Below are 10,087 nucleotides of genomic sequence, written 5' to 3' on the forward strand. Positions count from 1 at the left end.
CCATAATTACCACAGAATGACTGCAGCAAGGGGTTGTGACTTTGTCACTGCAGAGTAACAACCAGAGCAGCTCTCTCTGGAATATGTGTCATCAGGGAGGTGAAGGAAAACATTCTCCCTTCAAGACGTGACTTCAGCACCCAGAAACCTGACTGCAGTGACCCCCACTGTGTAACCTTCACTCTTCCAGGAGGAGAAACTCTTTGCAGATCTGTTAAAACGTTTCACACCTATCTAATACTTAGAATGTGAGTACTGTAGACTTCTCTCAGAAAAAAAAACTATAGTTCAGATGTGTTTCTAGAGAGCTTTAGCTCAGGAAATAGCGAAATTGAAACTGTAGCTTTGTTCAATTTCTGTCTCCCTTTCCCGAATAGGCCTGGGTTAATTAGTAACCAACCTTCCAATATCCATTTCCTCCTCTTGCACCTTTTCTGTATGAACTGTGTATATTTGTTCAGCCACTGTTGTTGCAGGATCACCCCCACCCTGCTCAAGTCCAAAGGTTTACCAGTTTTGTTTAGCTCATAAACTTAAAGATGGGTAAGATAAAAAAGGTTTTGTAAACCTTTTACTGCATTCTATTTTAGTGATACTGCATTGACTTAAAATTTGTTGCTGCTGAACCAAAATTTAAAATGTATTGCAGTCTGAAGTCTTTGGAATTCTTTTCCAGTATTACTATTTGGAATGCTATTTATGCTTAAGTTACTAATTTAGGAAGTGAGACATACGAGGTAGACAGACAACCTATGTGTCATGTACATTTGTGTCTATCCACATTTTCATTTTTGCCAATGAAAATTATAAATAACTCAGTTTCCTGGAGAATTTTCAAGATTAGAAGTCTTACTTGTGAGAGTGCTGTCTGAAGGGTTTTTAGGCATCAGGAGGGCTGATTCACAAGTGTACTCCACAGTGTTTAGTTTAATTGTTTAACTTTTTTATTCCACTTCAAGCTGAAGAACAAAACCCCCCTACAGTTCAGAGCTGATGGCATTTGCACTCTCTGTAGTTATGTTATTCAGCAGACATACTACAAAGAAAGAAGGAATTGAGACCTTAGGCTTTCCTTAACATTCCCTGCTGTTCCTGCTATCAGTGGCCAAGGCCATGGAAGACAGGAGGAACATTTGACTACTGCTTTTGTGACTTAGATACAGCTGATGACAAGGAGGGGCCAGCTGCTGATAGCTTGCTCTGGCTTCTCCTTCTGTCACTCAGGTAGGAAATGCTGCTACTTTAAATAAATAAGAATGGCTCTGCCATTCTGGAATAGGAAAAATTCTTTCCCAACTCAGTACATCTGTAAACAATTTTTAAGGCAAAGAATGAGCATTAGTGATATTTACTACATGGTGGCCCAGGGAACTGCAGGGCTCATGAAACCACCTGTGGCCCAAAGGAGAGCTGCAAAACCTTGAAACATTTCATCATGAGAATGTAAGATATTTTGAAAGACTGAAGGGGAAATAAATTGTGATACAAAATTGTTGAGAACTATTAATTTATTGCTATTCTAGTATCTTTTAGTTGTTCCACAGAATATTACAGGTCTTGGAAACAAAAAATGCAGTAACCTGGGAATTTCTCTTCTGTGCATGTTCCTTTGCTGGCACTTGACAAACCTTTAGCATCTACAGGATCTTTGCAAGTTTTGGACAGGTCTCCTTGTAGCTTCATTTGATGTTTCATTTTCCATGTATGAGAAGAAAGAGTAAGTGAATTTGCTTTCTCCAATTCAGGATTTTCTAGATCTGCTATATCTCTGCTAATTAGCCTCTTTATCTGACTGGTGAATACTAGACAACTCAGCAGTTCCAGGCAGAGAAGTCAGTCCAAACTTGTGAGCATCCTTCCTGGAACCTTTCTAACACTAACCTATTATTTTTGAAAGGAGGAGAACATCCTGATTTTTTCCCCCTGTAAATCTTACAAAAATCCATGTCTGAACTTCTCTATGTGTGAAAAAAATCAAACCATATATTATACTAAAATAGAATTATTCCTTCCTCTTCAATTGGTTTTGCACATATAATTAATGTTTTTTCCTCCCTCACAGGTGCTTTGACAGTTTTGAACCTTCTGGTAACAAAGAGTTAACAGCATGCTGTAGCAATACAAGAACTCCTCAGGGAGCTAGGTTGTACATCTGAAAAGCAGATAAAATCGTCTAACTCTGCAGGCAACAGGCCTTTATTCAACTATTTATAGAGCTATTTATAGGGGAGGAGAAGGGAAAGAAGAAAAGGAATTAGTAAATGACTTGAAAAAGCACAGGTACTTAGAATTCATAGTTGATGTGCTGATTTAGGAAGTAAGGAGATACAAAACAAGGGTAAGGAGTGTTAATAGTGTTACATAGACAAAGACTATTTTTTCTACTTTTGTTGCCTTCCTGTGTTTTGGATTTTTTTTCTTTTCCCACCCAGCCATTTCAAAGGCATATCCTTGCAATGACGCATCAGTTTTCTGTCTGCTTGAGGTTTAGAAATAGCTGAGCTGTTATAAATAGATCACAATCTGCAAGAGACTAAGACAATGGAAATCCTGTAAAAGCTTCACTGAAAAATTTAGAGGTGAATTGAGATTCCATGTGTCTCCCAGAGCAGAAGTGCTCCGTTTGAAATGCTTTCTTAGCCACTGCAGAGGAACCCGTGCTCTCTGTGCAGCAGGGGGGAGCAGCCAGGTGCAATCAGGTGGCGCTTTTGGTCACGGTGCCAAGCACAGAGCGACGTCCAGCCCGGCCGCTGGGAGCTCTCAGCTCAATGACGTGAGGAGGAGGCACTTGGCTGTTCCTCACTGCAAAGCTAAAACACCACAGGCAGTTACTCTTTTATACACTGTAGAGACACTAAATCAGAATGTTTCACTTTTCCACCACGGTTTTTCTGGCAGTACTTGTGTACTCTGAAATGATAGCATTCATCAAGTTTTTCCACTTTGCCTTTTTCTACTTTGCCTCCAAAACACCTTTAGTGAGGTGCCATAGCATATGGTAGAAAGCTTGACCTTGTCTAATAAGGCAGTGAAAAATTCAGAACTGGGAAGCAGTTCAATATCCCTTTGTTTCTGTTCGAGAAATTCCTTTGTAAGGTCATTTAGATCCTGCCAACACTTCCAAACAGACTTCAGAAAAACGAGTAGCTGTCCTGCACTGAAACCTGATACCCGGGAGTGGTGTTGTTCCCCCATATAGATATTTGTATATACCTCAGCCATATACAAATATCTGAGGTCCATTTTCTTATACTTGACTATATAATTCTGTAAGAGAAAGATGCTTTGGTAACTGTGGGTAAAACAAAACATTAAGTGGAAGGAACAAACTTTCTCAAAGATATGTTTCAGCCTTAAAGAGGAGCTGCTTCTTTAAACCAGTCTATATCACAGCAGCTATATCATTGCAACTAGCTTAAATAAGCTGTCCATTCTCAATCCTTGCCAAACACAAACCACTAATGCAGCTCCTGGTCTTTGCCTGAAGTCTGACCCCAGTTGTTGTAATAGAACTTTAGGCCAGTACACACTGCAGAATCAGGTCCTTCAGACCTAAATTAGCATTCTGTTGAAAAACTAAACATATGTTGGTTTTTTTTACTGTCAATAATTTTGTTTCCAGGTTAGGAAAAGAAACATTGCTGTGGGAGAATCCAATGAATTTATTAATGAGCTTGGTAAGTACGTAGCTATTAATATCTTCTGAGATTTTGTTTGTCTTATTTTTATCTTCAGTTCCAGACTCTGAAATAAACAGATGTTCTGAAGCTTTCCACTGAGAATACTACAATATGCTGATTTAAATACATTGATAACTGGGATATTGTAGGAAACAAGTAAATAGCTGTGTACATTATTTCTGAAACAATTTGTACCTTTACAAGAAGTGCTCTATCTTACTTATAGCCCTAAAAAGAAAACATCTAAAATATTTCTTGGATGTTATTAAAGATTTTTCTTTGCAACCAGAAAAGAGAATACAAAAATTGAAAAAAATACATAACTTTGTCCTCTAATATTATCAGAGAGCATTAAATCTGCTATTATTACTCCATGGCATGACTGGCAATATAGTTTACCTGTCCTAAGCACATTTTCAATAGCTGAGTCCTTCAATTTATCAAAAAAGTTTCTATTTATTTCAAAATCACTTTTGATCAGAGATACTGCTTTGAGTCCCAGTGTAACTGAAGTCTGTGGCAATCCTCTTACTGAGACTTAAGTACTCAGGTCCTTTGTTCTTTACAGTGAGGATATCATCTCGAATTTGAGAAGGGCATCAGTAAATTGCTCATTGTTTTTACACTTTGAGGGGAGGGACCCATTTGAAATTTATCTAGAAACTAAATTCAACTACTAGTATTGCTTGGATTTTCTCCTATTAACCAAGAAATTAAGAGATCAACCCATCAGTTATGTTGGAGGTCCTGAGAGGAAATACAGAATAAAAAGATCAATATGCTTTCTGGGAAAAGAGGCTAGATGGCTTGGCTAACTGTGACTCCCTTCTGTATGAAAAGTGACATTTACTGCTTTTATTTATACTGAGGTAAATTCAGCTCTAGAGAGATTCAGATGTGAGGCCTCTGAAATCTGCAGCTAGCCTTGGCCTGAATTTGGTGCAGTGTGTTCCTCAGTACAAAAGATTATTTCACTGCTTGTGTTACTGAAATTTACAGGTACTAAACAAAAATGCCTTAGTCTTGGTTCAGGTTTACAAAGCTACATTGTAGAAAATAGGAATTTAAGCAAGAAGATAAGACTACATGGCTGCACTTGCATCTGATTAAAACAAACAAACAAAAACCAGTTCAAATGAAAAGTGCTCTGTGTTATCACCATTTTTTTAAAGCCATATAAATTGGAAGAGTTAGTACTTTTATTAAAAGAGAAGAATATGTAGTCCTATATAAAATCAGAAGTAATTTTCTTGAATAGTCTTTCCATATGTAGAAAATGGAACTTCAATTTAAATTTCTTTTGATCAGGGAATATTTTGTCATGCAATGGTATGGTATTTCCTTTAAAAGTTATTGTCAGAAATAGAATGTTTTTAAGAGCTGAGAACTCAAATTCCCATTGACCTCAAGTCATTGCCTAGTAATTAGGAAAGCAGGGATATCTGGCCCTATATGCATTTCTTTTGTGGATGTAAAGGACAATAATAGTAACAAATTTCTTGCTGGAATGCTGGTGTTCAACCCCTTGCTCTCAGAGGGGATAGCAGGAAGTTCCTAGGGATCAGAGAGAAGTGGTCAGTTTGCTGTCCCTTGGTCACATACCTGCAGTCACCAAACACATGAGGCTCAGGAGGTACTTGGTACACTCAGAACACAGTATAACAACCATACACTTGTTTTACTAAAGTCATGTAGAAGTAAGGACTCATTGTGCAAGGACCTAGTGGGCAGAGGAGGTAGGAGGATGTGTCACATTTTTAACTGCTTTGCCTGCCCTACTCATTTTGCATTTTAATTTTAACATTTCTAGTGTTTATTTAGAATAAGATGTACAAACAAGTATGTGAGAGCTACTCTTTAAAGTTTTAGAGGTTGGATTTTTTTCTTGGGACCCCAGAGGGTCTAAATAGATCCATCTCTAAGCTCTGGCCAGTTCAGCTTCATTCCCTCTGTGAAGACAGGCCAATGCAGAATTCATTGCAGGTTCAGTGGATAAATTGCATAAATTGATAAATTGTCTCTAGCTTCTGCCTGGGCTACAGGGTCAGCAGGGCTTTGCATGTTTCCCAGTCTGGAGGGTCATGACAGGATCAAGGACATTATATTTTTGCAGCTCTTCAATGGCAATAATGTCATCAGCAGCCCAACTTAAACATTTATTTGTGGACAGCAAAACCAATGAAGTTCTATTTCCTATGGGTTTGTGTATTTGTATTTTTACAAATGCAAATTCCTTGCACTCCCTTGTGTCACCACTTTAAATGTCTCACTTGTTTCCTCCCCTTTTTCTCCAGTTCCCTCCTCTAGTTCCTTACCTGCAGTTCTTCACTGCTGCTCAGGCACAAGGAGCGATTCACAGAGTGATTCACTGGACAAATGGGCACTGGACACTGTGGAGTTCCTGCCCTGGAATATCCTCCCATGGAGGGATCTGTCCTGCCTTTCTTTCCTGCACTGTGTTGTAGGAACTTAATATTTGTGCCCACCAAATTTACTATCTGCCAGTGGGTCCAGAGGTCTTGAGGTTAGGAAAGGCTGATTACTGTATAAGCAGACACCATGCAAAGACAAATCTGAATTCAAGGGTAAAAAAAAAAGTCCTATCTAGTAGGAAAAAATTGGTGTATACACACACAGTAAAGATAGTCACAGTATGCACAGTTTCTGTCTTTGCTTTTGTGCATAGCTCTCTCTTAGCTAATGAATGTAACGCTTCTAAAGGTGTCAGATTAAAATTCAGAGGAAGTGAATACTCTGTTTGTGTGCCAAACCAGACAGACCACTGCACTGGTTGTCTTGCTGGCTGTGAATATTTTGTCCTTGGTTACCATTAACATTGCTGCAGCTGTGCCTGATTTGCTGATTCACTTGGTGACTGTTTCTCAGTTCCTCTGTTGGGATTTTTCTCTAACTGGCAACATAACTGCTTTTAGTCTTTGAAGAAGTAAGGAAAAGTCACACTGTTCCTCATACTAATTTAAAGTCTTCTCAGATTTACCTGGGTTATGTACAAACTGTTGTATTATAAAGAACTTCCACAAGTGGAAGAAATGAATGTCATAGCTGCCTTAATACAATGCCTCTCCTAGCAAAGGATTGACTATAAAAGTAGTTTTCATCTTATGCAAAATATATTAAAGGTCTCACGGAAGGAAAAGCTTTTCTGTTGACTTCATTGTATTCTGGAGCAAGTCCTAGCAGCATAAATCTCACCTTCAACTTATCTTTCTAATCTGACTGATGTAAATGATTGTTTGTTTTTTAGCTCAGAGTTAAAAGCTGCCAAAGGACAGTAGAATATTTTATATCAACCAGAAATTCTTGATTTCAAAGTACAGTTCCAGCTCATTAAAGAAACCAGTAAGTTTTTCTAAACATGAAAATTTAAGCTCCTAGAAACTATATTTGCTTTATTTCCCCTCTAACCTAAGGAACAAATCATGGAGTCAGCTGGCACCACCTCTTCCTTTTCAAGCAAAGTCTTCTATAAGTCTGCATAGTCTACTGGCTAGCCATGTGCCATCCTAGCAGGTATTTGTAATTAGTTTTGTTTATTTTACTTTTAAAAGATAACTACTTTGTTTTTTCAGTTTATTTGGTGCTTTCTTTTAGACATTTAAATTTGGTTCTTTTGTTTTTAAGCCATTAAACATTTGTAACTATTTTTGACAAGCATTCTCACCATAATATATGGTAAAGTTGTATGAGGAACACAAATCAAAATCTTTATAAAAGAACATGTGCATTGAAACAAAATCCCACAGAAATCCAAAGGCATGGATAAGTTAACCCAGATGAGTGTTTGTAGTACAGAGGTTTTATATAGCATGTTTATATATGATTTATATTAATTTTTAAAAGTATTAATTCTGAATTTTCGAATAGTCAGTGGTCATGTACGTATTTCTTTGTGTCACTGTCTTAGCTAAGAGAAAAAGACTGTGCTTTGGTATATCACATTTATATATCCCATTTTACTGTCATTCAGAGCTTGAGGTTTTTGAAAAAGAGGTATTTCAAGAATTTGAATGTATTTTACACCTTACTCAGCTTTTTGTTTTGTTTCATACTAGCAACTATTAAAAAAAAACAAACCACCCCACTTTATACTTCAAGTAACTTAAAACGACATTTCCTTTACTCTGAAGACTGCTTTGACTAGCAATATTTGTGATAGATACATCAGGACAATTTGTGAGCAGTGCAGCAGTTTGTCCATTTTTCCTAATCCTCGTTTTCATAGCTGAAAAAACTCTCTGAGCAAGTGTAGTAATTTGTAACAGGCTGCAATCCAGCTGTTTACACACAGCCTGGCTGGAAGAACTAACCATGCAGAGCCCCTGCTAGGTTCAGTTCTGCCCAGGCTAGAGCAGCTTGTCAGGCTGGAATAATTCTGTTCTGTGCTCAGGCTTTTCACAACACTCACCTCACCACACACAGCTGGGGATGGATTGGGCTTTTAAACGCAGTAAGAAACCATTTTTTATATATATGTATAAAAACATTGTACATCACTCTATATTGGTCATATTCTATTCTCTGGTCCTCAGCTGTAATATCTTGTTCACATACCAGGTTATGCAGCAGCTTACAAAGAAATGTTATGTATTTGGTCTTGATTCCTCTATTCAAAGAGTGTTTAAATATTTAATTTTTTAAAAATTTTATTTAGGAAATGACCCTTGCACCTATGAGACCAAGTAGAAGGAAGGGGGATGATTACAATGCAAGTATTTAAAAACACAGCTACAAGGAAAGGAAAAACACAGCTGCAAACAAAGCTGCAGAAGATGGTCACATTCCCATTGTGATGGGCAACAGTGAAGTTACCAGAGATTAGAGGAAAAAGTCTTTTAAGACTTCAGTAAATGTAGTCTGTGAGTACAAAGATCTGCTTTTCCTTTTCGGTTGACAAATAATGACTGCAAATTATTTGAATTACATGTTCTCCCTAAAAGCTTTTCTAGTAATTTGCCAGAATAGTCTCCATCAAGATGAAATAATTTTGTTTGGAGCTTAGATCTGGTTTATTTACAGTGCCATTTTGTAGTAAAAGCCCCACTACATGAGCTGATAATTGTCTGTCTCTGAATTCTGCAAGATTACCGGCGGCCTGCACTGCTGGTCCCAGACGTGGTTTCTCTTTGTGGTTAATTAGCCGTGGGGGAGATTCTCAGAGATGATGAGTTCTGAAAATCCTTCCAGAGACAGATGATAAACAAGCCTTCTCCTGCCCCAGGTCATCTCCCCTAGGAAATTCAGCTTTTGTCTCCTGCCTCCTTCAGGAGAAGCCTTTACTGTAGAGGTAGGCAGGATGCTAATGGGACGCTGCCACACACAGACCGTGCCCCGTTGGTGTGTCGCCGTGGCAGGGGAACAACTGGAGAGAGCATTGCCTTCCACCTGGAATCCCTTTCACTTCGGTGAGAACTAAATTAAGTGGGTCGAATGCCTGTCGTGTTTCTGTTCCTGTTCGTCTGCCTCAATCATGCAAACTTGTTGGTTTCTCTCAATTTCTTCCCTTGGGCAAAATAATGCAAATTATGTTTCATTCTTTGAAAAAGGAGGATCCTCCCTCAGAAAAGGGCAGTGCAAAATAAGATGCAAGTAGTGATGTGTTTGTTCTGTGGTATCTCAGTTAACAATGTCTGCAATCAGGTGGCTGTCCTGGGCAGAAGTTGCCGTGCTGTGCCACTGGGAGAGCTGGCCAGTGGAGCTTGCTCATTTTATCAACCTGCTTGGACTAGGGCCCAATGTGAACTCTCGTGTAAAGAGCACCATCATTTGAGCTTAATCCTCAAACAGCTTCAAGACCTCCTGTTCGGTTCACGGCTGATAAACACCCCAAATCTCTGGCTGGCCTTTCACTTCGTGACTATTCCCCTTCTTTAGTTTAACATCGCTGACCTTTTGATATTGCAGCACGACTCAGCTGTTGCTCAGGAGTTGTCCTCCCTCCCTTTTTATGCTTCAGTAATTAGTGTGTGGCGAAGTTTATGTTGTTGTTATTTTAAACGTTTAGGGAATTTGATGTGTGTGCAAGTCTAGAAGCAGTGTTATCGAAGAGGTGATGCCAGTGGCTGTGAAAGGCACTACGGTAATTAATTCTTTATGCTGTAATACGCGTTTGGGACTCGTGACGCGCAGGAAGCGCTGCGAATGTCATTCGGCTCTTGGGGCCCAGGACGCTGCCCAGGCAGTGTTTTTAAGCCCAAGGCCCTGCCGTGTCCCAGCAGAGGCGCGGTCCCGGCAGCCGTGAGCGACCCGCGCAGGGAGGGCCAGCCCGGGCCGGGCCGCAGCGCGGGCCCCGCGGAGGCGTTGCCGGGCGCTGCGCGGCCCCCCCGCGGCGGGGCGGGGGGCGGCTCCGTCCCTCCCCGCAGCGCCCCTGCGCGGCGGCGGCGGCGCGG

Source organism: Molothrus aeneus, chromosome 7 (genome assembly GCF_037042795.1).
Source record: "Molothrus aeneus isolate 106 chromosome 7, BPBGC_Maene_1.0, whole genome shotgun sequence".
In the NCBI taxonomy this organism is placed as follows: Eukaryota; Metazoa; Chordata; class Aves; order Passeriformes; family Icteridae; genus Molothrus; species Molothrus aeneus.